This window comes from Schistocerca nitens, chromosome 2, assembly GCF_023898315.1.
Source record: "Schistocerca nitens isolate TAMUIC-IGC-003100 chromosome 2, iqSchNite1.1, whole genome shotgun sequence".
Taxonomy (NCBI): domain Eukaryota; kingdom Metazoa; phylum Arthropoda; class Insecta; order Orthoptera; family Acrididae; genus Schistocerca; species Schistocerca nitens.
In genome coordinates, this window is record NC_064615.1 from 41,985,116 (window position 1) to 42,008,040 (window position 22,925).

Genomic DNA, 22,925 nt, shown 5'->3' on the forward strand with positions numbered 1-22,925 from the left:
CCCATGACCCATTGTGTCGCTACACAGTCTGTCGAAGAACAGCACTGCCGGCAGAGAGCACCTCCCCCATCCCGCCAGCCGCACCAGACTCAAAGAGCACCCTGGACGACTTCGAGGGACGCAGTTTGCTGGAATATTTGGCGCTCGCGCTGTCACAGGGCTCGTTGGTCTAGGGGTATGATTCCTGCTTAGGGTGCAGGAGGTCCCGGGTTCAAATCCCGGACGAGCCCTAGCGTTTTGTGCAAACTGGTCGCACGTCGGTGGCTGAGTCAGCGCAAAAAGCTGCCCGTCAATGTAAAGCTAATTTCATATTTGCTCTAAGGAACTGACCCTCTGGTCCGACGTATGAAGGTGATTACCAAGGTTTCGGTACAGATCGTAGCAAATGCTTGTCGGTTTAAAGTGATGAAAAAGTGTTTCCGCCCGGGATCGAACCGGGGACCTTCTGCGTGTTAGGCAGACGTGATAACCGCTACACCACGGAAACTACTGCTTTCAGGCTTGCTTCACAGAGAACTTGTAACAAGGTTGCCATCGTAACTTAAAAATTCAATAAATGCGGCACTTGCATGAAGAAGGTACATGCAGCAGATCCACACATGACGTGGCTCACTGGAGTAGTATGCGACATAGGCAGGAAAATGCTGTTCCCGCCCGGGATCGAACCGGGGACCTTCTGCGTGTGGAGCAGATGTGATAACCGCTACACTACGGAAACGACGGACACGCTCACTCCATCCTTGTACACTCGAAGGCGCCTCAGCCTTTCTTTCGCCCGCGCATGCACACACCATAGTTCTTTTGACAGCCTGAAACCCATCGCTGCCGAGGGCTCAACAAGTCTTCGGGGTGCTCGAGAGGGTGTCTGTCGTAGCATCCCGAACGAGATAGCGGCGTTTCGCGCAGTCGTTATTGCAAGTCACATTAGCAAAAACAATCACCTCCTTAGCAGCAGGCAGTGCGAGCCCAGCAGCAGCTTTACATGAAGATGCCAATAGCCCTGGAAGGCCGCCGACCGCGGGCCACGGCACCTCCGAGAAGGGTGCTGCCCATGACCCATTGTGTCGCTACACAGTCTGTCGAAGAACAGCACTGCCGGCAGAGAGCACCTCCCCCATCCCGCCAGCCGCACCAGACTCAAAGAGCACCCTGGACGACTTCGAGGGACGCAGTTTGCTGGAATATTTGGCGCTCGCGCTGTCACAGGGCTCGTTGGTCTAGGGGTATGATTCCTGCTTAGGGTGCAGGAGGTCCCGGGTTCAAATCCCGGACGAGCCCTAGCGTTTTGTGCAAACTGGTCGCACGTCGGTGGCTGAGTCAGCGCAAAAAGCTGCCCGTCAATGTAAAGCTAATTTCATATTTGCTCTAAGGAACTGACCCTCTGGTCCGACGTATGAAGGTGATTACCAAGGTTTCGGTACAGATCGTAGCAAATGCTTGTCGGTTTAAAGTGATGAAAAAGTGTTTCAGCCCGGGATCGAACCGGGGACCTTCTGCGTGTTAGGCAGACGTGATAACCGCTACACCACGGAAACTACTGCTTTCAGGCTTGCTTCACAGAGAACTTGTAACAAGGTTGCCATCGTAACTTAAAAATTCAATAAATGCGGCACTTGCATGAAGAAGGTACATGCAGCAGATCCACACATGACGTGGCTCACTGGAGTAGTATGCGACATAGGCAGGAAAATGCTGTTCCCGCCCGGGATCGAACCGGGGACCTTCTGCGTGTGAAGCAGATGTGATAACCGCTACACTACGGAAACGACGGACACGCTCACTCCATCCTTGTACACTCGAAGGCGCCTCAGCCTTTCTTTCGCCCGCGCATGCACACACCATAGTTCTTTTGACAGCCTGAAACCCATCGCTGCCGAGGGCTCAACAAGTCTTCGGGGTGCTCGAGAGGGTGTCTGTCGTAGCATCCCGAACGAGATAGCGGCGTTTCGCGCAGTCGTTATTGCAAGTCACATTAGCAAAAACAATCACCTCCTTAGCAGCAGGCAGTGCGAGCCCAGCAGCAGCTTTACATGAAGATGCCAATAGCCCTGGAAGGCCGCCGACCGCGGGCCACGGCACCTCCGAGAAGGGTGCTGCCCATGACCCATTGTGTCGCTACACAGTCTGTCGAAGAACAGCACTGCCGGCAGAGAGCACCTCCCCCATCCCGCCAGCCGCACCAGACTCAAAGAGCACCCTGGACGACTTCGAGGGACGCAGTTTGCTGGAATATTTGGCGCTCGCGCTGTCACAGGGCTCGTTGGTCTAGGGGTATGATTCCTGCTTAGGGTGCAGGAGGTCCCGGGTTCAAATCCCGGACGAGCCCTAGCGTTTTGTGCAAACTGGTCGCACGTCGGTGGCTGAGTCAGCGCAAAAAGCTGCCCGTCAATGTAAAGCTAATTTCATATTTGCTCTAAGGAACTGACCCTCTGGTCCGACGTATGAAGGTGATTACCAAGGTTTCGGTACAGATCGTAGCAAATGCTTGTCGGTTTAAAGTGATGAAAAAGTGTTTCCGCCCGGGATCGAACCGGGGACCTTCTGCGTGTTAGGCAGACGTGATAACCGCTACACCACGGAAACTACTGCTTTCAGGCTTGCTTCACAGAGAACTTGTAACAAGGTTGCCATCGTAACTTAAAAATTCAATAAATGCGGCACTTGCATGAAGAAGGTACATGCAGCAGATCCACACATGACGTGGCTCACTGGAGTAGTATGCGACATAGGCAGGAAAATGCTGTTCCCGCCCGGGATCGAACCGGGGACCTTCTGCGTGTGGAGCAGATGTGATAACCGCTACACTACGGAAACGACGGACACGCTCACTCCATCCTTGTACACTCGAAGGCGCCTCAGCCTTTCTTTCGCCCGCGCATGCACACACCATAGTTCTTTTGACAGCCTGAAACCCATCGCTGCCGAGGGCTCAACAAGTCTTCGGGGTGCTCGAGAGGGTGTCTGTCGTAGCATCCCGAACGAGATAGCGGCGTTTCGCGCAGTCGTTATTGCAAGTCACATTAGCAAAAACAATCACCTCCTTAGCAGCAGGCAGTGCGAGCCCAGCAGCAGCTTTACATGAAGATGCCAATAGCCCTGGAAGGCCGCCGACCGCGGGCCACGGCACCTCCGAGAAGGGTGCTGCCCATGACCCATTGTGTCGCTACACAGTCTGTCGAAGAACAGCACTGCCGGCAGAGAGCACCTCCCCCATCCCGCCAGCCGCACCAGACTCAAAGAGCACCCTGGACGACTTCGAGGGACGCAGTTTGCTGGAATATTTGGCGCTCGCGCTGTCACAGGGCTCGTTGGTCTAGGGGTATGATTCCTGCTTAGGGTGCAGGAGGTCCCGGGTTCAAATCCCGGACGAGCCCTAGCGTTTTGTTCAAACTGGTCGCACGTCGGTGGCTGAGTCAGCGCAAAAAGCTGCCCGTCAATGTAAAGCTAATTTCATATTTGCTCTAAGGAACTGACCCTCTGGTCCGACGTATGAAGGTGATTACCAAGGTTTCGGTACAGATCGTAGCAAATGCTTGTCGGTTTAAAGTGATGAAAAAGTGTTTCCGCCCGGGATCGAACCGGGGACCTTCTGCGTGTTAGGCAGACGTGATAACCGCTACACCACGGAAACTACTGCTTTCAGGCTTGCTTCACAGAGAACTTGTAACAAGGTTGCCATCGTAACTTAAAAATTCAATAAATGCGGCACTTGCATGAAGAAGGTACATGCAGCAGATCCACACATGACGTGGCTCACTGGAGTAGTATGCGACATAGGCAGGAAAATGCTGTTCCCGCCCGGGATCGAACCGGGGACCTTCTGCGTGTGAAGCAGATGTGATAACCGCTACACTACGGAAACGACGGACACGCTCACTCCATCCTTGTACACTCGAAGGCGCCTCAGCCTTTCTTTCGCCCGCGCATGCACACACCATAGTTCTTTTGACAGCCTGAAACCCATCGCTGCCGAGGGCTCAACAAGTCTTCGGGGTGCTCGAGAGGGTGTCTGTCGTAGCATCCCGAACGAGATAGCGGCGTTTCGCGCAGTCGTTATTGCAAGTCACATTAGCAAAAACAATCACCTCCTTAGCAGCAGGCAGTGCGAGCCCAGCAGCAGCTTTACATGAAGATGCCAATAGCCCTGGAAGGCCGCCGACCGCGGGCCACGGCACCTCCGAGAAGGGTGCTGCCCATGACCCATTGTGTCGCTACACAGTCTGTCGAAGAACAGCACTGCCGGCAGAGAGCACCTCCCCCATCCCGCCAGCCGCACCAGACTCAAAGAGCACCCTGGACGACTTCGAGGGACGCAGTTTGCTGGAATATTTGGCGCTCGCGCTGTCACAGGGCTCGTTGGTCTAGGGGTATGATTCCTGCTTAGGGTGCAGGAGGTCCCGGGTTCAAATCCCGGACGAGCCCTAGCGTTTTGTGCAAACTGGTCGCACGTCGGTGGCTGAGTCAGCGCAAAAAGCTGCCCGTCAATGTAAAGCTAATTTCATATTTGCTCTAAGGAACTGACCCTCTGGTCCGACGTATGAAGGTGATTACCAAGGTTTCGGTACAGATCGTAGCAAATGCTTGTCGGTTTAAAGTGATGAAAAAGTGTTTCCGCCCGGGATCGAACCGGGGACCTTCTGCGTGTTAGGCAGACGTGATAACCGCTACACCACGGAAACTACTGCTTTCAGGCTTGCTTCACAGAGAACTTGTAACAAGGTTGCCATCGTAACTTAAAAATTCAATAAATGCGGCACTTGCATGAAGAAGGTACATGCAGCAGATCCACACATGACGTGGCTCACTGGAGTAGTATGCGACATAGGCAGGAAAATGCTGTTCCCGCCCGGGATCGAACCGGGGACCTTCTGCGTGTGGAGCAGATGTGATAACCGCTACACTACGGAAACGACGGACACGCTCACTCCATCCTTGTACACTCGAAGGCGCCTCAGCCTTTCTTTCGCCCGCGCATGCACACACCATAGTTCTTTTGACAGCCTGAAACCCATCGCTGCCGAGGGCTCAACAAGTCTTCGGGGTGCTCGAGAGGGTGTCTGTCGTAGCATCCCGAACGAGATAGCGGCGTTTCGCGCAGTCGTTATTGCAAGTCACATTAGCAAAAACAATCACCTCCTTAGCAGCAGGCAGTGCGAGCCCAGCAGCAGCTTTACATGAAGATGCCAATAGCCCTGGAAGGCCGCCGACCGCGGGCCACGGCACCTCCGAGAAGGGTGCTGCCCATGACCCATTGTGTCGCTACACAGTCTGTCGAAGAACAGCACTGCCGGCAGAGAGCACCTCCCCCATCCCGCCAGCCGCACCAGACTCAAAGAGCACCCTGGACGACTTCGAGGGACGCAGTTTGCTGGAATATTTGGCGCTCGCGCTGTCACAGGGCTCGTTGGTCTAGGGGTATGATTCCTGCTTAGGGTGCAGGAGGTCCCGGGTTCAAATCCCGGACGAGCCCTAGCGTTTTGTGCAAACTGGTCGCACGTCGGTGGCTGAGTCAGCGCAAAAAGCTGCCCGTCAATGTAAAGCTAATTTCATATTTGCTCTAAGGAACTGACCCTCTGGTCCGACGTATGAAGGTGATTACCAAGGTTTCGGTACAGATCGTAGCAAATGCTTGTCGGTTTAAAGTGATGAAAAAGTGTTTCCGCCCGGGATCGAACCGGGGACCTTCTGCGTGTTAGGCAGACGTGATAACCGCTACACCACGGAAACTACTGCTTTCAGGCTTGCTTCACAGAGAACTTGTAACAAGGTTGCCATCGTAACTTAAAAATTCAATAAATGCGGCACTTGCATGAAGAAGGTACATGCAGCAGATCCACACATGACGTGGCTCACTGGAGTAGTATGCGACATAGGCAGGAAAATGCTGTTCCCGCCCGGGATCGAACCGGGGACCTTCTGCGTGTGGAGCAGATGTGATAACCGCTACACTACGGAAACGACGGACACGCTCACTCCATCCTTGTACACTCGAAGGCGCCTCAGCCTTTCTTTCGCCCGCGCATGCACACACCATAGTTCTTTTGACAGCCTGAAACCCATCGCTGCCGAGGGCTCAACAAGTCTTCGGGGTGCTCGAGAGGGTGTCTGTCGTAGCATCCCGAACGAGATAGCGGCGTTTCGCGCAGTCGTTATTGCAAGTCACATTAGCAAAAACAATCACCTCCTTAGCAGCAGGCAGTGCGAGCCCAGCAGCAGCTTTACATGAAGATGCCAATAGCCCTGGAAGGCCGCCGACCGCGGGCCACGGCACCTCCGAGAAGGGTGCTGCCCATGACCCATTGTGTCGCTACACAGTCTGTCGAAGAACAGCACTGCCGGCAGAGAGCACCTCCCCCATCCCGCCAGCCGCACCAGACTCAAAGAGCACCCTGGACGACTTCGAGGGACGCAGTTTGCTGGAATATTTGGCGCTCGCGCTGTCACAGGGCTCGTTGGTCTAGGGGTATGATTCCTGCTTAGGGTGCAGGAGGTCCCGGGTTCAAATCCCGGACGAGCCCTAGCGTTTTGTGCAAACTGGTCGCACGTCGGTGGCTGAGTCAGCGCAAAAAGCTGCCCGTCAATGTAAAGCTAATTTCATATTTGCTCTAAGGAACTGACCCTCTGGTCCGACGTATGAAGGTGATTACCAAGGTTTCGGTACAGATCGTAGCAAATGCTTGTCGGTTTAAAGTGATGAAAAAGTGTTTCCGCCCGGGATCGAACCGGGGACCTTCTGCGTGTTAGGCAGACGTGATAACCGCTACACCACGGAAACTACTGCTTTCAGGCTTGCTTCACAGAGAACTTGTAACAAGGTTGCCATCGTAACTTAAAAATTCAATAAATGCGGCACTTGCATGAAGAAGGTACATGCAGCAGATCCACACATGACGTGGCTCACTGGAGTAGTATGCGACATAGGCAGGAAAATGCTGTTCCCGCCCGGGATCGAACCGGGGACCTTCTGCGTGTGGAGCAGATGTGATAACCGCTACACTACGGAAACGACGGACACGCTCACTCCATCCTTGTACACTCGAAGGCGCCTCAGCCTTTCTTTCGCCCGCGCATGCACACACCATAGTTCTTTTGACAGCCTGAAACCCATCGCTGCCGAGGGCTCAACAAGTCTTCGGGGTGCTCGAGAGGGTGTCTGTCGTAGCATCCCGAACGAGATAGCGGCGTTTCGCGCAGTCGTTATTGCAAGTCACATTAGCAAAAACAATCACCTCCTTAGCAGCAGGCAGTGCGAGCCCAGCAGCAGCTTTACATGAAGATGCCAATAGCCCTGGAAGGCCGCCGACCGCGGGCCACGGCACCTCCGAGAAGGGTGCTGCCCATGACCCATTGTGTCGCTACACAGTCTGTCGAAGAACAGCACTGCCGGCAGAGAGCACCTCCCCCATCCCGCCAGCCGCACCAGACTCAAAGAGCACCCTGGACGACTTCGAGGGACGCAGTTTGCTGGAATATTTGGCGCTCGCGCTGTCACAGGGCTCGTTGGTCTAGGGGTATGATTCCTGCTTAGGGTGCAGGAGGTCCCGGGTTCAAATCCCGGACGAGCCCTAGCGTTTTGTGCAAACTGGTCGCACGTCGGTGGCTGAGTCAGCGCAAAAAGCTGCCCGTCAATGTAAAGCTAATTTCATATTTGCTCTAAGGAACTGACCCTCTGGTCCGACGTATGAAGGTGATTACCAAGGTTTCGGTACAGATCGTAGCAAATGCTTGTCGGTTTAAAGTGATGAAAAAGTGTTTCCGCCCGGGATCGAACCGGGGACCTTCTGCGTGTTAGGCAGACGTGATAACCGCTACACCACGGAAACTACTGCTTTCAGGCTTGCTTCACAGAGAACTTGTAACAAGGTTGCCATCGTAACTTAAAAATTCAATAAATGCGGCACTTGCATGAAGAAGGTACATGCAGCAGATCCACACATGACGTGGCTCACTGGAGTAGTATGCGACATAGGCAGGAAAATGCTGTTCCCGCCCGGGATCGAACCGGGGACCTTCTGCGTGTGAAGCAGATGTGATAACCGCTACACTACGGAAACGACGGACACGCTCACTCCATCCTTGTACACTCGAAGGCGCCTCAGCCTTTCTTTCGCCCGCGCATGCACACACCATAGTTCTTTTGACAGCCTGAAACCCATCGCTGCCGAGGGCTCAACAAGTCTTCGGGGTGCTCGAGAGGGTGTCTGTCGTAGCATCCCGAACGAGATAGCGGCGTTTCGCGCAGTCGTTATTGCAAGTCACATTAGCAAAAACAATCACCTCCTTAGCAGCAGGCAGTGCGAGCCCAGCAGCAGCTTTACATGAAGATGCCAATAGCCCTGGAAGGCCGCCGACCGCGGGCCACGGCACCTCCGAGAAGGGTGCTGCCCATGACCCATTGTGTCGCTACACAGTCTGTCGAAGAACAGCACTGCCGGCAGAGAGCACCTCCCCCATCCCGCCAGCCGCACCAGACTCAAAGAGCACCCTGGACGACTTCGAGGGACGCAGTTTGCTGGAATATTTGGCGCTCGCGCTGTCACAGGGCTCGTTGGTCTAGGGGTATGATTCCTGCTTAGGGTGCAGGAGGTCCCGGGTTCAAATCCCGGACGAGCCCTAGCGTTTTGTGCAAACTGGTCGCACGTCGGTGGCTGAGTCAGCGCAAAAAGCTGCCCGTCAATGTAAAGCTAATTTCATATTTGCTCTAAGGAACTGACCCTCTGGTCCGACGTATGAAGGTGATTACCAAGGTTTCGGTACAGATCGTAGCAAATGCTTGTCGGTTTAAAGTGATGAAAAAGTGTTTCCGCCCGGGATCGAACCGGGGACCTTCTGCGTGTTAGGCAGACGTGATAACCGCTACACCACGGAAACTACTGCTTTCAGGCTTGCTTCACAGAGAACTTGTAACAAGGTTGCCATCGTAACTTAAAAATTCAATAAATGCGGCACTTGCATGAAGAAGGTACATGCAGCAGATCCACACATGACGTGGCTCACTGGAGTAGTATGCGACATAGGCAGGAAAATGCTGTTCCCGCCCGGGATCGAACCGGGGACCTTCTGCGTGTGGAGCAGATGTGATAACCGCTACACTACGGAAACGACGGACACGCTCACTCCATCCTTGTACACTCGAAGGCGCCTCAGCCTTTCTTTCGCCCGCGCATGCACACACCATAGTTCTTTTGACAGCCTGAAACCCATCGCTGCCGAGGGCTCAACAAGTCTTCGGGGTGCTCGAGAGGGTGTCTGTCGTAGCATCCCGAACGAGATAGCGGCGTTTCGCGCAGTCGTTATTGCAAGTCACATTAGCAAAAACAATCACCTCCTTAGCAGCAGGCAGTGCGAGCCCAGCAGCAGCTTTACATGAAGATGCCAATAGCCCTGGAAGGCCGCCGACCGCGGGCCACGGCACCTCCGAGAAGGGTGCTGCCCATGACCCATTGTGTCGCTACACAGTCTGTCGAAGAACAGCACTGCCGGCAGAGAGCACCTCCCCCATCCCGCCAGCCGCACCAGACTCAAAGAGCACCCTGGACGACTTCGAGGGACGCAGTTTGCTGGAATATTTGGCGCTCGCGCTGTCACAGGGCTCGTTGGTCTAGGGGTATGATTCCTGCTTAGGGTGCAGGAGGTCCCGGGTTCAAATCCCGGACGAGCCCTAGCGTTTTGTTCAAACTGGTCGCACGTCGGTGGCTGAGTCAGCGCAAAAAGCTGCCCGTCAATGTAAAGCTAATTTCATATTTGCTCTAAGGAACTGACCCTCTGGTCCGACGTATGAAGGTGATTACCAAGGTTTCGGTACAGATCGTAGCAAATGCTTGTCGGTTTAAAGTGATGAAAAAGTGTTTCCGCCCGGGATCGAACCGGGGACCTTCTGCGTGTTAGGCAGACGTGATAACCGCTACACCACGGAAACTACTGCTTTCAGGCTTGCTTCACAGAGAACTTGTAACAAGGTTGCCATCGTAACTTAAAAATTCAATAAATGCGGCACTTGCATGAAGAAGGTACATGCAGCAGATCCACACATGACGTGGCTCACTGGAGTAGTATGCGACATAGGCAGGAAAATGCTGTTCCCGCCCGGGATCGAACCGGGGACCTTCTGCGTGTGAAGCAGATGTGATAACCGCTACACTACGGAAACGACGGACACGCTCACTCCATCCTTGTACACTCGAAGGCGCCTCAGCCTTTCTTTCGCCCGCGCATGCACACACCATAGTTCTTTTGACAGCCTGAAACCCATCGCTGCCGAGGGCTCAACAAGTCTTCGGGGTGCTCGAGAGGGTGTCTGTCGTAGCATCCCGAACGAGATAGCGGCGTTTCGCGCAGTCGTTATTGCAAGTCACATTAGCAAAAACAATCACCTCCTTAGCAGCAGGCAGTGCGAGCCCAGCAGCAGCTTTACATGAAGATGCCAATAGCCCTGGAAGGCCGCCGACCGCGGGCCACGGCACCTCCGAGAAGGGTGCTGCCCATGACCCATTGTGTCGCTACACAGTCTGTCGAAGAACAGCACTGCCGGCAGAGAGCACCTCCCCCATCCCGCCAGCCGCACCAGACTCAAAGAGCACCCTGGACGACTTCGAGGGACGCAGTTTGCTGGAATATTTGGCGCTCGCGCTGTCACAGGGCTCGTTGGTCTAGGGGTATGATTCCTGCTTAGGGTGCAGGAGGTCCCGGGTTCAAATCCCGGACGAGCCCTAGCGTTTTGTGCAAACTGGTCGCACGTCGGTGGCTGAGTCAGCGCAAAAAGCTGCCCGTCAATGTAAAGCTAATTTCATATTTGCTCTAAGGAACTGACCCTCTGGTCCGACGTATGAAGGTGATTACCAAGGTTTCGGTACAGATCGTAGCAAATGCTTGTCGGTTTAAAGTGATGAAAAAGTGTTTCCGCCCGGGATCGAACCGGGGACCTTCTGCGTGTTAGGCAGACGTGATAACCGCTACACCACGGAAACTACTGCTTTCAGGCTTGCTTCACAGAGAACTTGTAACAAGGTTGCCATCGTAACTTAAAAATTCAATAAATGCGGCACTTGCATGAAGAAGGTACATGCAGCAGATCCACACATGACGTGGCTCACTGGAGTAGTATGCGACATAGGCAGGAAAATGCTGTTCCCGCCCGGGATCGAACCGGGGACCTTCTGCGTGTGGAGCAGATGTGATAACCGCTACACTACGGAAACGACGGACACGCTCACTCCATCCTTGTACACTCGAAGGCGCCTCAGCCTTTCTTTCGCCCGCGCATGCACACACCATAGTTCTTTTGACAGCCTGAAACCCATCGCTGCCGAGGGCTCAACAAGTCTTCGGGGTGCTCGAGAGGGTGTCTGTCGTAGCATCCCGAACGAGATAGCGGCGTTTCGCGCAGTCGTTATTGCAAGTCACATTAGCAAAAACAATCACCTCCTTAGCAGCAGGCAGTGCGAGCCCAGCAGCAGCTTTACATGAAGATGCCAATAGCCCTGGAAGGCCGCCGACCGCGGGCCACGGCACCTCCGAGAAGGGTGCTGCCCATGACCCATTGTGTCGCTACACAGTCTGTCGAAGAACAGCACTGCCGGCAGAGAGCACCTCCCCCATCCCGCCAGCCGCACCAGACTCAAAGAGCACCCTGGACGACTTCGAGGGACGCAGTTTGCTGGAATATTTGGCGCTCGCGCTGTCACAGGGCTCGTTGGTCTAGGGGTATGATTCCTGCTTAGGGTGCAGGAGGTCCCGGGTTCAAATCCCGGACGAGCCCTAGCGTTTTGTGCAAACTGGTCGCACGTCGGTGGCTGAGTCAGCGCAAAAAGCTGCCCGTCAATGTAAAGCTAATTTCATATTTGCTCTAAGGAACTGACCCTCTGGTCCGACGTATGAAGGTGATTACCAAGGTTTCGGTACAGATCGTAGCAAATGCTTGTCGGTTTAAAGTGATGAAAAAGTGTTTCCGCCCGGGATCGAACCGGGGACCTTCTGCGTGTTAGGCAGACGTGATAACCGCTACACCACGGAAACTACTGCTTTCAGGCTTGCTTCACAGAGAACTTGTAACAAGGTTGCCATCGTAACTTAAAAATTCAATAAATGCGGCACTTGCATGAAGAAGGTACATGCAGCAGATCCACACATGACGTGGCTCACTGGAGTAGTATGCGACATAGGCAGGAAAATGCTGTTCCCGCCCGGGATCGAACCGGGGACCTTCTGCGTGTGGAGCAGATGTGATAACCGCTACACTACGGAAACGACGGACACGCTCACTCCATCCTTGTACACTCGAAGGCGCCTCAGCCTTTCTTTCGCCCGCGCATGCACACACCATAGTTCTTTTGACAGCCTGAAACCCATCGCTGCCGAGGGCTCAACAAGTCTTCGGGGTGCTCGAGAGGGTGTCTGTCGTAGCATCCCGAACGAGATAGCGGCGTTTCGCGCAGTCGTTATTGCAAGTCACATTAGCAAAAACAATCACCTCCTTAGCAGCAGGCAGTGCGAGCCCAGCAGCAGCTTTACATGAAGATGCCAATAGCCCTGGAAGGCCGCCGACCGCGGGCCACGGCACCTCCGAGAAGGGTGCTGCCCATGACCCATTGTGTCGCTACACAGTCTGTCGAAGAACAGCACTGCCGGCAGAGAGCACCTCCCCCATCCCGCCAGCCGCACCAGACTCAAAGAGCACCCTGGACGACTTCGAGGGACGCAGTTTGCTGGAATATTTGGCGCTCGCGCTGTCACAGGGCTCGTTGGTCTAGGGGTATGATTCCTGCTTAGGGTGCAGGAGGTCCCGGGTTCAAATCCCGGACGAGCCCTAGCGTTTTGTGCAAACTGGTCGCACGTCGGTGGCTGAGTCAGCGCAAAAAGCTGCCCGTCAATGTAAAGCTAATTTCATATTTGCTCTAAGGAACTGACCCTCTGGTCCGACGTATGAAGGTGATTACCAAGGTTTCGGTACAGATCGTAGCAAATGCTTGTCGGTTTAAAGTGATGAAAAAGTGTTTCCGCCCGGGATCGAACCGGGGACCTTCTGCGTGTTAGGCAGACGTGATAACCGCTACACCACGGAAACTACTGCTTTCAGGCTTGCTTCACAGAGAACTTGTAACAAGGTTGCCATCGTAACTTAAAAATTCAATAAATGCGGCACTTGCATGAAGAAGGTACATGCAGCAGATCCACACATGACGTGGCTCACTGGAGTAGTATGCGACATAGGCAGGAAAATGCTGTTCCCGCCCGGGATCGAACCGGGGACCTTCTGCGTGTGGAGCAGATGTGATAACCGCTACACTACGGAAACGACGGACACGCTCACTCCATCCTTGTACACTCGAAGGCGCCTCAGCCTTTCTTTCGCCCGCGCATGCACACACCATAGTTCTTTTGACAGCCTGAAACCCATCGCTGCCGAGGGCTCAACAAGTCTTCGGGGTGCTCGAGAGGGTGTCTGTCGTAGCATCCCGAACGAGATAGCGGCGTTTCGCGCAGTCGTTATTGCAAGTCACATTAGCAAAAACAATCACCTCCTTAGCAGCAGGCAGTGCGAGCCCAGCAGCAGCTTTACATGAAGATGCCAATAGCCCTGGAAGGCCGCCGACCGCGGGCCACGGCACCTCCGAGAAGGGTGCTGCCCATGACCCATTGTGTCGCTACACAGTCTGTCGAAGAACAGCACTGCCGGCAGAGAGCACCTCCCCCATCCCGCCAGCCGCACCAGACTCAAAGAGCACCCTGGACGACTTCGAGGGACGCAGTTTGCTGGAATATTTGGCGCTCGCGCTGTCACAGGGCTCGTTGGTCTAGGGGTATGATTCCTGCTTAGGGTGCAGGAGGTCCCGGGTTCAAATCCCGGACGAGCCCTAGCGTTTTGTTCAAACTGGTCGCACGTCGGTGGCTGAGTCAGCGCAAAAAGCTGCCCGTCAATGTAAAGCTAATTTCATATTTGCTCTAAGGAACTGACCCTCTGGTCCGACGTATGAAGGTGATTACCAAGGTTTCGGTACAGATCGTAGCAAATGCTTGTCGGTTTAAAGTGATGAAAAAGTGTTTCCGCCCGGGATCGAACCGGGGACCTTCTGCGTGTTAGGCAGACGTGATAACCGCTACACCACGGAAACTACTGCTTTCAGGCTTGCTTCACAGAGAACTTGTAACAAGGTTGCCATCGTAACTTAAAAATTCAATAAATGCGGCACTTGCATGAAGAAGGTACATGCAGCAGATCCACACATGACGTGGCTCACTGGAGTAGTATGCGACATAGGCAGGAAAATGCTGTTCCCGCCCGGGATCGAACCGGGGACCTTCTGCGTGTGAAGCAGATGTGATAACCGCTACACTACGGAAACGACGGACACGCTCACTCCATCCTTGTACACTCGAAGGCGCCTCAGCCTTTCTTTCGCCCGCGCATGCACACACCATAGTTCTTTTGACAGCCTGAAACCCATCGCTGCCGAGGGCTCAACAAGTCTTCGGGGTGCTCGAGAGGGTGTCTGTCGTAGCATCCCGAACGAGATAGCGGCGTTTCGCGCAGTCGTTATTGCAAGTCACATTAGCAAAAACAATCACCTCCTTAGCAGCAGGCAGTGCGAGCCCAGCAGCAGCTTTACATGAAGATGCCAATAGCCCTGGAAGGCCGCCGACCGCGGGCCACGGCACCTCCGAGAAGGGTGCTGCCCATGACCCATTGTGTCGCTACACAGTCTGTCGAAGAACAGCACTGCCGGCAGAGAGCACCTCCCCCATCCCGCCAGCCGCACCAGACTCAAAGAGCACCCTGGACGACTTCGAGGGACGCAGTTTGCTGGAATATTTGGCGCTCGCGCTGTCACAGGGCTCGTTGGTCTAGGGGTATGATTCCTGCTTAGGGTGCAGGAGGTCCCGGGTTCAAATCCCGGACGAGCCCTAGCGTTTTGTGCAAACTGGTCGCACGTCGGTGGCTGAGTCAGCGCAAAAAGCTGCCCGTCAATGTAAAGCTAATTTCATATTTGCTCTAAGGAACTGACCCTCTGGTCCGACGTATGAAGGTGATTACCAAGGTTTCGGTACAGATCGTAGCAAATGCTTGTCGGTTTAAAGTGATGAAAAAGTGTTTCCGCCCGGGATCGAACCGGGGACCTTCTGCGTGTTAGGCAGACGTGATAACCGCTACACCACGGAAACTACTGCTTTCAGGCTTGCTTCACAGAGAACTTGTAACAAGGTTGCCATCGTAACTTAAAAATTCAATAAATGCGGCACTTGCATGAAGAAGGTACATGCAGCAGATCCACACATGACGTGGCTCACTGGAGTAGTATGCGACATAGGCAGGAAAATGCTGTTCCCGCCCGGGATCGAACCGGGGACCTTCTGCGTGTGGAGCAGATGTGATAACCGCTACACTACGGAAACGACGGACACGCTCACTCCATCCTTGTACACTCGAAGGCGCCTCAGCCTTTCTTTCGCCCGCGCATGCACACACCATAGTTCTTTTGACAGCCTGAAACCCATCGCTGCCGAGGGCTCAACAAGTCTTCGGGGTGCTCGAGAGGGTGTCTGTCGTAGCATCCCGAACGAGATAGCGGCGTTTCGCGCAGTCGTTATTGCAAGTCACATTAGCAAAAACAATCACCTCCTTAGCAGCAGGCAGTGCGAGCCCAGCAGCAGCTTTACATGAAGATGCCAATAGCCCTGGAAGGCCGCCGACCGCGGGCCACGGCACCTCCGAGAAGGGTGCTGCCCATGACCCATTGTGTCGCTACACAGTCTGTCGAAGAACAGCACTGCCGGCAGAGAGCACCTCCCCCATCCCGCCAGCCGCACCAGACTCAAAGAGCACCCTGGACGACTTCGAGGGACGCAGTTTGCTGGAATATTTGGCGCTCGCGCTGTCACAGGGCTCGTTGGTCTAGGGGTATGATTCCTGCTTAGGGTGCAGGAGGTCCCGGGTTCAAATCCCGGACGAGCCCTAGCGTTTTGTGCAAACTGGTCGCACGTCGGTGGCTGAGTCAGCGCAAAAAGCTGCCCGTCAATGTAAAGCTAATTTCATATTTGCTCTAAGGAACTGACCCTCTGGTCCGACGTATGAAGGTGATTACCAAGGTTTCGGTACAGATCGTAGCAAATGCTTGTCGGTTTAAAGTGATGAAAAAGTGTTTCCGCCCGGGATCGAACCGGGGACCTTCTGCGTGTTAGGCAGACGTGATAACCGCTACACCACGGAAACTACTGCTTTCAGGCTTGCTTCACAGAGAACTTGTAACAAGGTTGCCATCGTAACTTAAAAATTCAATAAATGCGGCACTTGCATGAAGAAGGTACATGCAGCAGATCCACACATGACGTGGCTCACTGGAGTAGTATGCGACATAGGCAGGAAAATGCTGTTCCCGCCCGGGATCGAACCGGGGACCTTCTGCGTGTGGAGCAGATGTGATAACCGCTACACTACGGAAACGACGGACACGCTCACTCCATCCTTGTACACTCGAAGGCGCCTCAGCCTTTCTTTCGCCCGCGCATGCACACACCATAGTTCTTTTGACAGCCTGAAACCCATCGCTGCCGAGGGCTCAACAAGTCTTCGGGGTGCTCGAGAGGGTGTCTGTCGTAGCATCCCGAACGAGATAGCGGCGTTTCGCGCAGTCGTTATTGCAAGTCACATTAGCAAAAACAATCACCTCCTTAGCAGCAGGCAGTGCGAGCCCAGCAGCAGCTTTACATGAAGATGCCAATAGCCCTGGAAGGCCGCCGACCGCGGGCCACGGCACCTCCGAGAAGGGTGCTGCCCATGACCCATTGTGTCGCTACACAGTCTGTCGAAGAACAGCACTGCCGGCAGAGAGCACCTCCCCCATCCCGCCAGCCGCACCAGACTCAAAGAGCACCCTGGACGACTTCGAGGGACGCAGTTTGCTGGAATATTTGGCGCTCGCGCTGTCACAGGGCTCGTTGGTCTAGGGGTATGATTCCTGCTTAGGGTGCAGGAGGTCCCGGGTTCAAATCCCGGACGAGCCCTAGCGTTTTGTGCAAACTGGTCGCACGTCGGTGGCTGAGTCAGCGCAAAAAGCTGCCCGTCAATGTAAAGCTAATTTCATATTTGCTCTAAGGAACTGACCCTCTGGTCCGACGTATGAAGGTGATTACCAAGGTTTCGGTACAGATCGTAGCAAATGCTTGTCGGTTTAAAGTGATGAAAAAGTGTTTCCGCCCGGGATCGAACCGGGGACCTTCTGCGTGTTAGGCAGACGTGATAACCGCTACACCACGGAAACTACTGCTTTCAGGCTTGCTTCACAGAGAACTTGTAACAAGGTTGCCATCGTAACTTAAAAATTCAATAAATGCGGCACTTGCATGAAGAAGGTACATGCAGCAGATCCACACATGACGTGGCTCACTGGAGTAGTATGCGACATAGGCAGGAAAATGCTGTTCCCGCCCGGGATCGAACCGGGGACCTTCTGCGTGTGGAGCAGATGTGATAACCGCTACACTACGGAAACGACGGACACGCTCACTCCATCCTTGTACACTCGAAGGCGCCTCAGCCTTTCTTTCGCCCGCGCATGCACACACCATAGTTCTTTTGACAGCCTGAAACCCATCGCTGCCGAGGGCTCAACAAGTCTTCGGGGTGCTCGAGAGGGTGTCTGTCGTAGCATCCCGAACGAGATAGCGGCGTTTCGCGCAGTCGTTATTGCAAGTCACATTAGCAAAAACAATCACCTCCTTAGCAGCAGGCAGTGCGAGCCCAGCAGCAGCTTTACATGAAGATGCCAATAGCCCTGGAAGGCCGCCGACCGCGGGCCACGGCACCTCCGAGAAGGGTGCTGCCCATGACCCATTGTGTCGCTACACAGTCTGTCGAAGAACAGCACTGCCGGCAGAGAGCACCTCCCCCATCCCGCCAGCCGCACCAGACTCAAAGAGCACCCTGGACGACTTCGAGGGACGCAGTTTGCTGGAATATTTGGCGCTCGCGCTGTCACAGGGCTCGTTGGTCTAGGGGTATGATTCCTGCTTAGGGTGCAGGAGGTCCCGGGTTCAAATCCCGGACGAGCCCTAGCGTTTTGTGCAAACTGGTCGCACGTCGGTGGCTGAGTCAGCGCAAAAAGCTGCCCGTCAATGTAAAGCTAATTTCATATTTGCTCTAAGGAACTGACCCTCTGGTCCGACGTATGAAGGTGATTACCAAGGTTTCGGTACAGATCGTAGCAAATGCTTGTCGGTTTAAAGTGATGAAAAAGTGTTTCCGCCCGGGATCGAACCGGGGACCTTCTGCGTGTTAGGCAGACGTGATAACCGCTACACCACGGAAACTACTGCTTTCAGGCTTGCTTCACAGAGAACTTGTAACAAGGTTGCCATCGTAACTTAAAAATTCAATAAATGCGGCACTTGCATGAAGAAGGTACATGCAGCAGATCCACACATGACGTGGCTCACTGGAGTAGTATGCGACATAGGCAGGAAAATGCTGTTCCCGCCCGGGATCGAACCGGGGACCTTCTGCGTGTGAAGCAGATGTGATAACCGCTACACTACGGAAACGACGGACACGCTCACTCCATCCTTGTACACTCGAAGGCGCCTCAGCCTTTCTTTCGCCCGCGCATGCACACACCATAGTTCTTTTGACAGCCTGAAACCCATCGCTGCCGAGGGCTCAACAAGTCTTCGGGGTGCTCGAGAGGGTGTCTGTCGTAGCATCCCGAACGAGATAGCGGCGTTTCGCGCAGTCGTTATTGCAAGTCACATTAGCAAAAACAATCACCTCCTTAGCAGCAGGCAGTGCGAGCCCAGCAGCAGCTTTACATGAAGATGCCAATAGCCCTGGAAGGCCGCCGACCGCGGGCCACGGCACCTCCGAGAAGGGTGCTGCCCATGACCCATTGTGTCGCTACACAGTCTGTCGAAGAACAGCACTGCCGGCAGAGAGCACCTCCCCCATCCCGCCAGCCGCACCAGACTCAAAGAGCACCCTGGACGACTTCGAGGGACGCAGTTTGCTGGAATATTTGGCGCTCGCGCTGTCACAGGGCTCGTTGGTCTAGGGGTATGATTCCTGCTTAGGGTGCAGGAGATCCCGGGTTCAAATCCCGGACGAGCCCTAGCGTTTTGTGCAAACTGGTCGCACGTCGGTGGCTGAGTCAGCGCAAAAAGCTGCCCGTCAATGTAAAGCTAATTTCATATTTGCTCTAAGGAACTGACCCTCTGGTCCGACGTATGAAGGTGATTACCAAGGTTTCGGTACAGATCGTAGCAAATGCTTGTCGGTTTAAAGTGATGAAAAAGTGTTTCCGCCCGGGATCGAACCGGGGACCTTCTGCGTGTTAGGCAGACGTGATAACCGCTACACCACGGAAACTACTGCTTTCAGGCTTGCTTCACAGAGAACTTGTAACAAGGTTGCCATCGTAACTTAAAAATTCAATAAATGCGGCACTTGCATGAAGAAGGTACATGCAGCAGATCCACACATGACGTGGCTCACTGGAGTAGTATGCGACATAGGCAGGAAAATGCTGTTCCCGCCCGGGATCGAACCGGGGACCTTCTGCGTGTGAAGCAGATGTGATAACCGCTACACTACGGAAACGACGGACACGCTCACTCCATCCTTGTACACTCGAAGGCGCCTCAGCCTTTCTTTCGCCCGCGCATGCACACACCATAGTTCTTTTGACAGCCTGAAACCCATCGCTGCCGAGGGCTCAACAAGTCTTCGGGGTGCTCGAGAGGGTGTCTGTCGTAGCATCCCGAACGAGATAGCGGCGTTTCGCGCAGTCGTTATTGCAAGTCACATTAGCAAAAACAATCACCTCCTTAGCAGCAGGCAGTGCGAGCCCAGCAGCAGCTTTACATGAAGATGCCAATAGCCCTGGAAGGCCGCCGACCGCGGGCCACGGCACCTCCGAGAAGGGTGCTGCCCATGACCCATTGTGTCGCTACACAGTCTGTCGAAGAACAGCACTGCCGGCAGAGAGCACCTCCCCCATCCCGCCAGCCGCACCAGACTCAAAGAGCACCCTGGACGACTTCGAGGGACGCAGTTTGCTGGAATATTTGGCGCTCGCGCTGTCACAGGGCTCGTTGGTCTAGGGGTATGATTCCTGCTTAGGGTGCAGGAGGTCCCGGGTTCAAATCCCGGACGAGCCCTAGCGTTTTGTGCAAACTGGTCGCACGTCGGTGGCTGAGTCAGCGCAAAAAGCTGCCCGTCAATGTAAAGCTAATTTCATATTTGCTCTAAGGAACTGACCCTCTGGTCCGACGTATGAAGGTGATTACCAAGGTTTCGGTACAGATCGTAGCAAATGCTTGTCGGTTTAAAGTGATGAAAAAGTGTTTCCGCCCGGGATCGAACCGGGGACCTTCTGCGTGTTAGGCAGACGTGATAACCGCTACACCACGGAAACTACTGCTTTCAGGCTTGCTTCACAGAGAACTTGTAACAAGGTTGCCATCGTAACTTAAAAATTCAATAAATGCGGCACTTGCATGAAGAAGGTACATGCAGCAGATCCACACATGACGTGGCTCACTGGAGTAGTATGCGACATAGGCAGGAAAATGCTGTTCCCGCCCGGGATCGAACCGGGGACCTTCTGCGTGTGGAGCAGATGTGATAACCGCTACACTACGGAAACGACGGACACGCTCACTCCATCCTTGTACACTCGAAGGAGCCTCAGCCTTTCTTTCGCCCGCGCATGCACACACCATAGTTCTTTTGACAGCCTGAAACCCATCGCTGCCGAGGGCTCAACAAGTCTTCGGGGTGCTCGAGAGGGTGTCTGTCGTAGCATCCCGAACGAGATAGCGGCGTTTCGCGCAGTCGTTATTGCAAGTCACATTAGCAAAAACAATCACCTCCTTAGCAGCAGGCAGTGCGAGCCCAGCAGCAGCTTTACATGAAGATGCCAATAGCCCTGGAAGGCCGCCGACCGCGGGCCACGGCACCTCCGAGAAGGGTGCTGCCCATGACCCATTGTGTCGCTACACAGTCTGTCGAAGAACAGCACTGCCGGCAGAGAGCACCTCCCCCATCCCGCCAGCCGCACCAGACTCAAAGAGCACCCTGGACGACTTCGAGGGACGCAGTTTGCTGGAATATTTGGCGCTCGCGCTGTCACAGGGCTCGTTGGTCTAGGGGTATGATTCCTGCTTAGGGTGCAGGAGGTCCCGGGTTCAAATCCCGGACGAGCCCTAGCGTTTTGTGCAAACTGGTCGCACGTCGGTGGCTGAGTCAGCGCAAAAAGCTGCCCGTCAATGTAAAGCTAATTTCATATTTGCTCTAAGGAACTGACCCTCTGGTCCGACGTATGAAGGTGATTACCAAGGTTTCGGTACAGATCGTAGCAAATGCTTGTCGGTTTAAAGTGATGAAAAAGTGTTTCCGCCCGGGATCGAACCGGGGACCTTCTGCGTGTTAGGCAGACGTGATAACCGCTACACCACGGAAACTACTGCTTTCAGGCTTGCTTCACAGAGAACTTGTAACAAGGTTGCCATCGTAACTTAAAAATTCAATAAATGCGGCACTTGCATGAAGAAGGTACATGCAGCAGATCCACACATGACGTGGCTCACTGGAGTAGTATGCGACATAGGCAGGAAAATGCTGTTCCCGCCCGGGATCGAACCGGGGACCTTCTGCGTGTGGAGCAGATGTGATAACCGCTACACTACGGAAACGACGGACACGCTCACTCCATCCTTGTACACTCGAAGGCGCCTCAGCCTTTCTTTCGCCCGCGCATGCACACACCATAGTTCTTTTGACAGCCTGAAACCCATCGCTGCCGAGGGCTCAACAAGTCTTCGGGGTGCTCGAGAGGGTGTCTGTCGTAGCATCCCGAACGAGATAGCGGCGTTTCGCGCAGTCGTTATTGCAAGTCACATTAGCAAAAACAATCACCTCCTTAGCAGCAGGCAGTGCGAGCCCAGCAGCAGCTTTACATGAAGATGCCAATAGCCCTGGAAGGCCGCCGACCGCGGGCCACGGCACCTCCGAGAAGGGTGCTGCCCATGACCCATTGTGTCGCTACACAGTCTGTCGAAGAACAGCACTGCCGGCAGAGAGCACCTCCCCCATCCCGCCAGCCGCACCAGACTCAAAGAGCACCCTGGACGACTTCGAGGGACGCAGTTTGCTGGAATATTTGGCGCTCGCGCTGTCACAGGGCTCGTTGGTCTAGGGGTATGATTCCTGCTTAGGGTGCAGGAGGTCCCGGGTTCAAATCCCGGACGAGCCCTAGCGTTTTGTGCAAACTGGTCGCACGTCGGTGGCTGAGTCAGCGCAAAAAGCTGCCCGTCAATGTAAAGCTAATTTCATATTTGCTCTAAGGAACTGACCCTCTGGTCCGACGTATGAAGGTGATTACCAAGGTTTCGGTACAGATCGTAGCAAATGCTTGTCGGTTTAAAGTGATGAAAAAGTGTTTCCGCCCGGGATCGAACCGGGGACCTTCTGCGTGTTAGGCAGACGTGATAACCGCTACACCACGGAAACTACTGCTTTCAGGCTTGCTTCACAGAGAACTTGTAACAAGGTTGCCATCGTAACTTAAAAATTCAATAAATGCGGCACTTGCATGAAGAAGGTACATGCAGCAGATCCACACATGACGTGGCTCACTGGAGTAGTATGCGACATAGGCAGGAAAATGCTGTTCCCGCCCGGGATCGAACCGGGGACCTTCTGCGTGTGGAGCAGATGTGATAACCGCTACACTACGGAAACGACGGACACGCTCACTCCATCCTTGTACACTCGAAGGCGCCTCAGCCTTTCTTTCGCCCGCGCATGCACACACCATAGTTCTTTTGACAGCCTGAAACCCATCGCTGCCGAGGGCTCAACAAGTCTTCGGGGTGCTCGAGAGGGTGTCTGTCGTAGCATCCCGAACGAGATAGCGGCGTTTCGCGCAGTCGTTATTGCA

At 54.3% G+C, this 22,925-nt stretch overlaps 66 non-coding genes across 66 annotated transcripts; 22 read left to right on the top strand and 44 right to left on the bottom strand.

The window, feature by feature from the left end:
* The first annotated feature begins 158 nt into the window (after window positions 1-158).
* On the top strand, window positions 159-230 carry Trnap-agg (transfer RNA proline (anticodon AGG)). Its single transcript has one exon. It is a non-coding gene; the product is annotated as a tRNA-Pro (tRNA).
* A 184-nt stretch (window positions 231-414) lies between these two features.
* On the bottom strand, window positions 415-487 carry Trnav-aac (transfer RNA valine (anticodon AAC)). Its single transcript has one exon. It is a non-coding gene; the product is annotated as a tRNA-Val (tRNA).
* A 158-nt stretch (window positions 488-645) lies between these two features.
* On the bottom strand, window positions 646-718 carry Trnav-cac (transfer RNA valine (anticodon CAC)). Its single transcript has one exon. It is a non-coding gene; the product is annotated as a tRNA-Val (tRNA).
* Window positions 719-1,206: 488 nt separating this feature from the next.
* Trnap-agg (transfer RNA proline (anticodon AGG)) lies at window positions 1,207-1,278 on the top strand. The gene has a single exon. It is a non-coding gene; the product is annotated as a tRNA-Pro (tRNA).
* A 184-nt stretch (window positions 1,279-1,462) lies between these two features.
* Trnav-aac (transfer RNA valine (anticodon AAC)) lies at window positions 1,463-1,535 on the bottom strand. The gene has a single exon. It is a non-coding gene; the product is annotated as a tRNA-Val (tRNA).
* A 158-nt stretch (window positions 1,536-1,693) lies between these two features.
* Window positions 1,694-1,766, bottom strand: Trnav-cac (transfer RNA valine (anticodon CAC)). The gene has a single exon. It is a non-coding gene; the product is annotated as a tRNA-Val (tRNA).
* Window positions 1,767-2,254: 488 nt separating this feature from the next.
* On the top strand, window positions 2,255-2,326 carry Trnap-agg (transfer RNA proline (anticodon AGG)). The gene has a single exon. It is a non-coding gene; the product is annotated as a tRNA-Pro (tRNA).
* Window positions 2,327-2,510: 184 nt separating this feature from the next.
* Window positions 2,511-2,583, bottom strand: Trnav-aac (transfer RNA valine (anticodon AAC)). The gene has a single exon. It is a non-coding gene; the product is annotated as a tRNA-Val (tRNA).
* A 158-nt stretch (window positions 2,584-2,741) lies between these two features.
* Trnav-cac (transfer RNA valine (anticodon CAC)) lies at window positions 2,742-2,814 on the bottom strand. Its single transcript has one exon. It is a non-coding gene; the product is annotated as a tRNA-Val (tRNA).
* A 488-nt stretch (window positions 2,815-3,302) lies between these two features.
* Window positions 3,303-3,374, top strand: Trnap-agg (transfer RNA proline (anticodon AGG)). The gene has a single exon. It is a non-coding gene; the product is annotated as a tRNA-Pro (tRNA).
* Window positions 3,375-3,558: 184 nt separating this feature from the next.
* Window positions 3,559-3,631, bottom strand: Trnav-aac (transfer RNA valine (anticodon AAC)). The gene has a single exon. It is a non-coding gene; the product is annotated as a tRNA-Val (tRNA).
* A 158-nt stretch (window positions 3,632-3,789) lies between these two features.
* Trnav-cac (transfer RNA valine (anticodon CAC)) lies at window positions 3,790-3,862 on the bottom strand. Its single transcript has one exon. It is a non-coding gene; the product is annotated as a tRNA-Val (tRNA).
* A 488-nt stretch (window positions 3,863-4,350) lies between these two features.
* Window positions 4,351-4,422, top strand: Trnap-agg (transfer RNA proline (anticodon AGG)). The gene has a single exon. It is a non-coding gene; the product is annotated as a tRNA-Pro (tRNA).
* Window positions 4,423-4,606: 184 nt separating this feature from the next.
* Trnav-aac (transfer RNA valine (anticodon AAC)) lies at window positions 4,607-4,679 on the bottom strand. The gene has a single exon. It is a non-coding gene; the product is annotated as a tRNA-Val (tRNA).
* A 158-nt stretch (window positions 4,680-4,837) lies between these two features.
* Window positions 4,838-4,910, bottom strand: Trnav-cac (transfer RNA valine (anticodon CAC)). The gene has a single exon. It is a non-coding gene; the product is annotated as a tRNA-Val (tRNA).
* A 488-nt stretch (window positions 4,911-5,398) lies between these two features.
* Window positions 5,399-5,470, top strand: Trnap-agg (transfer RNA proline (anticodon AGG)). The gene has a single exon. It is a non-coding gene; the product is annotated as a tRNA-Pro (tRNA).
* A 184-nt stretch (window positions 5,471-5,654) lies between these two features.
* Trnav-aac (transfer RNA valine (anticodon AAC)) lies at window positions 5,655-5,727 on the bottom strand. Its single transcript has one exon. It is a non-coding gene; the product is annotated as a tRNA-Val (tRNA).
* Window positions 5,728-5,885: 158 nt separating this feature from the next.
* Window positions 5,886-5,958, bottom strand: Trnav-cac (transfer RNA valine (anticodon CAC)). Its single transcript has one exon. It is a non-coding gene; the product is annotated as a tRNA-Val (tRNA).
* A 488-nt stretch (window positions 5,959-6,446) lies between these two features.
* Trnap-agg (transfer RNA proline (anticodon AGG)) lies at window positions 6,447-6,518 on the top strand. The gene has a single exon. It is a non-coding gene; the product is annotated as a tRNA-Pro (tRNA).
* A 184-nt stretch (window positions 6,519-6,702) lies between these two features.
* Trnav-aac (transfer RNA valine (anticodon AAC)) lies at window positions 6,703-6,775 on the bottom strand. The gene has a single exon. It is a non-coding gene; the product is annotated as a tRNA-Val (tRNA).
* A 158-nt stretch (window positions 6,776-6,933) lies between these two features.
* Window positions 6,934-7,006, bottom strand: Trnav-cac (transfer RNA valine (anticodon CAC)). The gene has a single exon. It is a non-coding gene; the product is annotated as a tRNA-Val (tRNA).
* Window positions 7,007-7,494: 488 nt separating this feature from the next.
* Window positions 7,495-7,566, top strand: Trnap-agg (transfer RNA proline (anticodon AGG)). Its single transcript has one exon. It is a non-coding gene; the product is annotated as a tRNA-Pro (tRNA).
* Window positions 7,567-7,750: 184 nt separating this feature from the next.
* On the bottom strand, window positions 7,751-7,823 carry Trnav-aac (transfer RNA valine (anticodon AAC)). Its single transcript has one exon. It is a non-coding gene; the product is annotated as a tRNA-Val (tRNA).
* A 158-nt stretch (window positions 7,824-7,981) lies between these two features.
* On the bottom strand, window positions 7,982-8,054 carry Trnav-cac (transfer RNA valine (anticodon CAC)). The gene has a single exon. It is a non-coding gene; the product is annotated as a tRNA-Val (tRNA).
* A 488-nt stretch (window positions 8,055-8,542) lies between these two features.
* Trnap-agg (transfer RNA proline (anticodon AGG)) lies at window positions 8,543-8,614 on the top strand. Its single transcript has one exon. It is a non-coding gene; the product is annotated as a tRNA-Pro (tRNA).
* A 184-nt stretch (window positions 8,615-8,798) lies between these two features.
* Window positions 8,799-8,871, bottom strand: Trnav-aac (transfer RNA valine (anticodon AAC)). Its single transcript has one exon. It is a non-coding gene; the product is annotated as a tRNA-Val (tRNA).
* A 158-nt stretch (window positions 8,872-9,029) lies between these two features.
* Window positions 9,030-9,102, bottom strand: Trnav-cac (transfer RNA valine (anticodon CAC)). The gene has a single exon. It is a non-coding gene; the product is annotated as a tRNA-Val (tRNA).
* Window positions 9,103-9,590: 488 nt separating this feature from the next.
* Trnap-agg (transfer RNA proline (anticodon AGG)) lies at window positions 9,591-9,662 on the top strand. Its single transcript has one exon. It is a non-coding gene; the product is annotated as a tRNA-Pro (tRNA).
* Window positions 9,663-9,846: 184 nt separating this feature from the next.
* On the bottom strand, window positions 9,847-9,919 carry Trnav-aac (transfer RNA valine (anticodon AAC)). Its single transcript has one exon. It is a non-coding gene; the product is annotated as a tRNA-Val (tRNA).
* A 158-nt stretch (window positions 9,920-10,077) lies between these two features.
* Window positions 10,078-10,150, bottom strand: Trnav-cac (transfer RNA valine (anticodon CAC)). The gene has a single exon. It is a non-coding gene; the product is annotated as a tRNA-Val (tRNA).
* A 488-nt stretch (window positions 10,151-10,638) lies between these two features.
* Trnap-agg (transfer RNA proline (anticodon AGG)) lies at window positions 10,639-10,710 on the top strand. Its single transcript has one exon. It is a non-coding gene; the product is annotated as a tRNA-Pro (tRNA).
* Window positions 10,711-10,894: 184 nt separating this feature from the next.
* On the bottom strand, window positions 10,895-10,967 carry Trnav-aac (transfer RNA valine (anticodon AAC)). The gene has a single exon. It is a non-coding gene; the product is annotated as a tRNA-Val (tRNA).
* Window positions 10,968-11,125: 158 nt separating this feature from the next.
* Window positions 11,126-11,198, bottom strand: Trnav-cac (transfer RNA valine (anticodon CAC)). Its single transcript has one exon. It is a non-coding gene; the product is annotated as a tRNA-Val (tRNA).
* Window positions 11,199-11,686: 488 nt separating this feature from the next.
* Window positions 11,687-11,758, top strand: Trnap-agg (transfer RNA proline (anticodon AGG)). The gene has a single exon. It is a non-coding gene; the product is annotated as a tRNA-Pro (tRNA).
* Window positions 11,759-11,942: 184 nt separating this feature from the next.
* Window positions 11,943-12,015, bottom strand: Trnav-aac (transfer RNA valine (anticodon AAC)). Its single transcript has one exon. It is a non-coding gene; the product is annotated as a tRNA-Val (tRNA).
* A 158-nt stretch (window positions 12,016-12,173) lies between these two features.
* Window positions 12,174-12,246, bottom strand: Trnav-cac (transfer RNA valine (anticodon CAC)). The gene has a single exon. It is a non-coding gene; the product is annotated as a tRNA-Val (tRNA).
* Window positions 12,247-12,734: 488 nt separating this feature from the next.
* On the top strand, window positions 12,735-12,806 carry Trnap-agg (transfer RNA proline (anticodon AGG)). The gene has a single exon. It is a non-coding gene; the product is annotated as a tRNA-Pro (tRNA).
* Window positions 12,807-12,990: 184 nt separating this feature from the next.
* Window positions 12,991-13,063, bottom strand: Trnav-aac (transfer RNA valine (anticodon AAC)). Its single transcript has one exon. It is a non-coding gene; the product is annotated as a tRNA-Val (tRNA).
* A 158-nt stretch (window positions 13,064-13,221) lies between these two features.
* Trnav-cac (transfer RNA valine (anticodon CAC)) lies at window positions 13,222-13,294 on the bottom strand. The gene has a single exon. It is a non-coding gene; the product is annotated as a tRNA-Val (tRNA).
* Window positions 13,295-13,782: 488 nt separating this feature from the next.
* Trnap-agg (transfer RNA proline (anticodon AGG)) lies at window positions 13,783-13,854 on the top strand. Its single transcript has one exon. It is a non-coding gene; the product is annotated as a tRNA-Pro (tRNA).
* Window positions 13,855-14,038: 184 nt separating this feature from the next.
* Window positions 14,039-14,111, bottom strand: Trnav-aac (transfer RNA valine (anticodon AAC)). The gene has a single exon. It is a non-coding gene; the product is annotated as a tRNA-Val (tRNA).
* A 158-nt stretch (window positions 14,112-14,269) lies between these two features.
* Window positions 14,270-14,342, bottom strand: Trnav-cac (transfer RNA valine (anticodon CAC)). The gene has a single exon. It is a non-coding gene; the product is annotated as a tRNA-Val (tRNA).
* A 488-nt stretch (window positions 14,343-14,830) lies between these two features.
* On the top strand, window positions 14,831-14,902 carry Trnap-agg (transfer RNA proline (anticodon AGG)). Its single transcript has one exon. It is a non-coding gene; the product is annotated as a tRNA-Pro (tRNA).
* Window positions 14,903-15,086: 184 nt separating this feature from the next.
* On the bottom strand, window positions 15,087-15,159 carry Trnav-aac (transfer RNA valine (anticodon AAC)). The gene has a single exon. It is a non-coding gene; the product is annotated as a tRNA-Val (tRNA).
* A 158-nt stretch (window positions 15,160-15,317) lies between these two features.
* Trnav-cac (transfer RNA valine (anticodon CAC)) lies at window positions 15,318-15,390 on the bottom strand. The gene has a single exon. It is a non-coding gene; the product is annotated as a tRNA-Val (tRNA).
* Window positions 15,391-15,878: 488 nt separating this feature from the next.
* Window positions 15,879-15,950, top strand: Trnap-agg (transfer RNA proline (anticodon AGG)). The gene has a single exon. It is a non-coding gene; the product is annotated as a tRNA-Pro (tRNA).
* Window positions 15,951-16,134: 184 nt separating this feature from the next.
* Trnav-aac (transfer RNA valine (anticodon AAC)) lies at window positions 16,135-16,207 on the bottom strand. The gene has a single exon. It is a non-coding gene; the product is annotated as a tRNA-Val (tRNA).
* A 158-nt stretch (window positions 16,208-16,365) lies between these two features.
* Window positions 16,366-16,438, bottom strand: Trnav-cac (transfer RNA valine (anticodon CAC)). Its single transcript has one exon. It is a non-coding gene; the product is annotated as a tRNA-Val (tRNA).
* A 488-nt stretch (window positions 16,439-16,926) lies between these two features.
* Window positions 16,927-16,998, top strand: Trnap-agg (transfer RNA proline (anticodon AGG)). Its single transcript has one exon. It is a non-coding gene; the product is annotated as a tRNA-Pro (tRNA).
* Window positions 16,999-17,182: 184 nt separating this feature from the next.
* Window positions 17,183-17,255, bottom strand: Trnav-aac (transfer RNA valine (anticodon AAC)). Its single transcript has one exon. It is a non-coding gene; the product is annotated as a tRNA-Val (tRNA).
* Window positions 17,256-17,413: 158 nt separating this feature from the next.
* On the bottom strand, window positions 17,414-17,486 carry Trnav-cac (transfer RNA valine (anticodon CAC)). Its single transcript has one exon. It is a non-coding gene; the product is annotated as a tRNA-Val (tRNA).
* Window positions 17,487-17,974: 488 nt separating this feature from the next.
* Trnap-agg (transfer RNA proline (anticodon AGG)) lies at window positions 17,975-18,046 on the top strand. Its single transcript has one exon. It is a non-coding gene; the product is annotated as a tRNA-Pro (tRNA).
* Window positions 18,047-18,230: 184 nt separating this feature from the next.
* Window positions 18,231-18,303, bottom strand: Trnav-aac (transfer RNA valine (anticodon AAC)). Its single transcript has one exon. It is a non-coding gene; the product is annotated as a tRNA-Val (tRNA).
* A 158-nt stretch (window positions 18,304-18,461) lies between these two features.
* Window positions 18,462-18,534, bottom strand: Trnav-cac (transfer RNA valine (anticodon CAC)). Its single transcript has one exon. It is a non-coding gene; the product is annotated as a tRNA-Val (tRNA).
* Window positions 18,535-19,022: 488 nt separating this feature from the next.
* Trnap-agg (transfer RNA proline (anticodon AGG)) lies at window positions 19,023-19,094 on the top strand. The gene has a single exon. It is a non-coding gene; the product is annotated as a tRNA-Pro (tRNA).
* A 184-nt stretch (window positions 19,095-19,278) lies between these two features.
* Window positions 19,279-19,351, bottom strand: Trnav-aac (transfer RNA valine (anticodon AAC)). Its single transcript has one exon. It is a non-coding gene; the product is annotated as a tRNA-Val (tRNA).
* Window positions 19,352-19,509: 158 nt separating this feature from the next.
* Trnav-cac (transfer RNA valine (anticodon CAC)) lies at window positions 19,510-19,582 on the bottom strand. The gene has a single exon. It is a non-coding gene; the product is annotated as a tRNA-Val (tRNA).
* Window positions 19,583-20,070: 488 nt separating this feature from the next.
* Window positions 20,071-20,142, top strand: Trnap-agg (transfer RNA proline (anticodon AGG)). The gene has a single exon. It is a non-coding gene; the product is annotated as a tRNA-Pro (tRNA).
* A 184-nt stretch (window positions 20,143-20,326) lies between these two features.
* On the bottom strand, window positions 20,327-20,399 carry Trnav-aac (transfer RNA valine (anticodon AAC)). Its single transcript has one exon. It is a non-coding gene; the product is annotated as a tRNA-Val (tRNA).
* A 158-nt stretch (window positions 20,400-20,557) lies between these two features.
* Window positions 20,558-20,630, bottom strand: Trnav-cac (transfer RNA valine (anticodon CAC)). The gene has a single exon. It is a non-coding gene; the product is annotated as a tRNA-Val (tRNA).
* A 488-nt stretch (window positions 20,631-21,118) lies between these two features.
* Window positions 21,119-21,190, top strand: Trnap-agg (transfer RNA proline (anticodon AGG)). Its single transcript has one exon. It is a non-coding gene; the product is annotated as a tRNA-Pro (tRNA).
* A 184-nt stretch (window positions 21,191-21,374) lies between these two features.
* Window positions 21,375-21,447, bottom strand: Trnav-aac (transfer RNA valine (anticodon AAC)). The gene has a single exon. It is a non-coding gene; the product is annotated as a tRNA-Val (tRNA).
* Window positions 21,448-21,605: 158 nt separating this feature from the next.
* On the bottom strand, window positions 21,606-21,678 carry Trnav-cac (transfer RNA valine (anticodon CAC)). The gene has a single exon. It is a non-coding gene; the product is annotated as a tRNA-Val (tRNA).
* A 488-nt stretch (window positions 21,679-22,166) lies between these two features.
* Window positions 22,167-22,238, top strand: Trnap-agg (transfer RNA proline (anticodon AGG)). Its single transcript has one exon. It is a non-coding gene; the product is annotated as a tRNA-Pro (tRNA).
* Window positions 22,239-22,422: 184 nt separating this feature from the next.
* Window positions 22,423-22,495, bottom strand: Trnav-aac (transfer RNA valine (anticodon AAC)). Its single transcript has one exon. It is a non-coding gene; the product is annotated as a tRNA-Val (tRNA).
* Window positions 22,496-22,653: 158 nt separating this feature from the next.
* Window positions 22,654-22,726, bottom strand: Trnav-cac (transfer RNA valine (anticodon CAC)). Its single transcript has one exon. It is a non-coding gene; the product is annotated as a tRNA-Val (tRNA).
* Between the last annotated feature and the right edge of the window lie 199 nt (window positions 22,727-22,925).